Here is a 3425-nt window from a genome sequence, read left to right on the forward strand (position 1 = left end):
TACATTATTATGTTGGGCATTATAGCTCACCCTTGTTTTCTTAAATTGACACAACACAACAGTGAATCAAGATGCCTACCATGAGAACCACAGCTAGGAAATGGGTAGGAAATGGCCAGTTGTTCCGTAGATTGTTTGGTGTTGTACCACAGGTAGTCCGAATAAGCTGGGTTGGTTTTCAGTTATTTTTAGTTAGGCTTATTTATAAGTATGACTTATGTAAGGTAATAAACAAGAAACGTATATTTGACCGACGGACTAGCCTTACTTAAAGGTTACTCCCCCGGTAAGACTTAATTACTTTTGGGTTGTAATAATTATCACTCTATGATTAAATTACTCTAGCTATGAATGGTTCGTTTCCAAGACAATAACCTGTAAGTGTGTGTGTGTGTGTGTATTAAGTGTGGGGTCATAAAGCGTGAGTATTTATATATTGTAGTGTGAGTTATGTGGTTATAGTAGTTTAGATGGCGTGGTCTCCGAGATTCCTGACCCCGGGTTTTGGGGCGCCACATTTAAGCTTAGGAGGTAGTTTCTATTACAACACCGCACTGCATTATTATGTTAGAGCAACGGTTTCCAACTCCTCAAGTTTTAGCTTCCGAGATAGAATACCCTTCTTGAACTTAGCATAGCTCAGCATCTGTTCTAGAGCTTCAGCAAAAGGTATGTTAATATGCAACTTCTTGAAAACCTCCAAAAACTTGGCAAATTGTTTATCGAACTTCTGCTTCGGAAGCCTTTTAGGAAATGGCGGAGGTGGATAAACTTGTTTATCCCCTGTATTACCCTCAGGAGGATTGTTTGCAACAGATTTCTTCTTCGGTTCCAACTCGACATCCTTCTGCATAACTTTTTCAGCTATAATCTCTTTTTCTAGACTTGGAAAGGGTGCAGACACACCTGCATTCTTGACAGAATTTTTAGACTCTTCGTCTTGCTGAATTTGGGGGCTTGCGACCTTTTCGGACCTCAAAGTGATGGCGTTCACCTGTTCTTTAACTTCCCTCTTGCCTCGATTGGCTTCTGTATCACTAGGAAGCATTCCTAATGGTCGATTCAATAAGGCATTAGCAATTTGCCCTATTTGGTTCTCCAGAGTCTTGATAGAAATAGCCAGGCTTTTGCATATAAGCCTCAACTCCTCCAATTCAGATTTTTCATTCGAAGATTGAACTGCACCTCCATGATTTTTTTGTTGAAGTTGGAGTTGTTGTCTTGGTGCAAATTATTGCTGAAAACCAGGATGATTGAATTGCTTGTTTCCAAACTGCTGAAACGGTTGTTGCATTGCATTCTGATTGTTGCTCTAGCTGAAGTTAGGATGATTCCATTTGTTAGGATGGTACATGGTAGAAACTGGCTGTTGCAGCCTCTGAAAGTTGCTCACAACCTGAGCTGATTTACAAGATATAGCATAATGCCCCATCGCATGCGCACCTACACACAGCTCATAAACATTGGCTATCTGATTAACTCCATAGTTGGCCAGAGAATCGATTTTCAAAGCTATCGCCTTTAGCTTAGCAGTGATAGTCGTAGCTGTATCCACTTCAAGAACTCCTGCTACCTTGCCCTGTGGCAATCTATGGGTTGGATACTGATATTCATTAGCAGCCATCAGTTCAATTAGATCATAAGCTTCCTCATAGCTCTTTGCCCATAATGCTCCACCAGATGCTGCATCGAGCATGGGTCCTGACTGTGCTCCCAAACCATTATAAAACAATTGATGATCATACAATCAGGCATTGCATGATGAGGACACTTCCTAAGCATCTCCTTGTAGCACTCCCAAGCTTCACATAGAGATTCTCCCAATTGCTGCATAAATTGAGTAAGAGAATTCCTGATTGCAGCTGTCTTTGCCATAGGGAAAAAATTAGTAAGAAACTTTTAACCAAGATCTTCCCATATAGTAATTGAACCAGCTGGTAGAGAGTTAACCAACTCTTAGCCTTGTCCCTCAGAGAGAATGAGAACAGTCTTAGTTTCACCGCATCCTCAGATACACCATTAAACCTGGAGGTGTCGAAAATCTCTATGAAATCCCTAATGTGCGTATTGGGATCTTCCGTTAGAGAACCCCCAAACTGGACTGAATTCTGTACCCATTGAATCATGCTAGACTTGATTTCAAAGTTATTAGAAGCAATGGCTAGTCTGACAATGTTAGACTGAATGTCATTGATTTTTGGTTGAGAATAATCCATCAAAGCTTTCGTATCTGCTGCTGGTTCTCCAATTGCAATAAAAACTAGAGTACCCGAAACACACGACTAAAGTAAACCTTGTAAGAAAATAATCCGAGTTAGTGAACTTTAACGACCACTGATGACAAGCACATAAAATAAATTTAACACCGAGTCCCCGGCAGCGGCGCCAAAAACTTGTTAGGGCAAAACACGCGCTAAATTTACATGCAAGTAAGTATAAGATAAAAATTAGATTTGTACCCACAGAGACTCTTTTTAGATAACTTAAGATTATGCACCTATGCAACAATGGTATGGCTATCGCTCAATGCTAAGACAATAACAAGTTGAGATGTTTATAATTAAGATTAAACTAACATGCAATTAACTAAGAATAAAAGTGATTGAATTAACTATATGAGACAAACATGGGATTCTAACGTCATATATACTTCATTCAAAGTCATTGTTCTTAATCTTAGCATGCAATGGTGATGACAACTAATCAGATAACACGAAATTAGTAAACGCTAACTTTCATTTTACGAATACCCTACTACCAGACATCCACAAAAGAGATAGAATTTGACAACATAACGATTTAATGCGCAAGTTATCTATTGTGATTACATAGGGCAAGTAAGAGGGTTAAAATTACCTACGAATCATGCATAACAATTATACATGAACCTATGTTAGCATGGCAAGTTCTAAACCTCTATATTCACTTTCTCTTCAATAGAGATTAACACGCTATCTTATATGTTAGCTACACACATAAGACGAATAAGCTCAACCAATACTAGGATATCCATCAATCACCACACACCAAGATATTGAAACAAATTAACTATAGAAATCCATAAGTAAATCCGTTAAAATCCCATGACAAAGATTAGTTCATAATCGAACTCATCGTCACCATGGGTTCCAATGAAAGCATGGTAAATAACTAAGATAAACTAGGTCTAAAATAACTGAATAATAATAACAAAGTACGTTAACAAGAGTATTAGGTTCAAACAACAAAGAAAACTAGCATCCAAGAATACAACTTAAGCAAAGAATCATAAGTAAAAACAAGATCTTCTTCTCCTTCGTTGTCTTGTGCTATTAGGTCTTCTTGCTGCTATCTCCTTGCTCTTTTATGTGAAAAATGTCTTTTAAAAGTCTTTAAATACCAGCCCAACAGATCAGGAGTCCAGCAAATCAATCTCATAATAGAAT

At 38.2% G+C, this 3425-nt stretch overlaps 1 non-coding gene across 1 annotated transcript; it reads left to right on the forward strand.

Annotated features, from left to right (window-relative positions):
- The first annotated feature begins 1753 nt into the window (after positions 1-1753).
- On the forward strand, positions 1754-1860 carry LOC141663335 (small nucleolar RNA R71). Its single transcript, XR_012551414.1, has one exon. It is a non-coding gene; the product is annotated as a small nucleolar RNA R71 (small nucleolar RNA).
- The last annotated feature ends 1565 nt before the right edge of the window (positions 1861-3425 follow it).

The sequence above is a fragment of the Apium graveolens genome, chromosome 5 (genome assembly GCF_009905375.1).
Source record: "Apium graveolens cultivar Ventura chromosome 5, ASM990537v1, whole genome shotgun sequence".
Classification (NCBI taxonomy): domain Eukaryota; kingdom Viridiplantae; phylum Streptophyta; class Magnoliopsida; order Apiales; family Apiaceae; genus Apium; species Apium graveolens.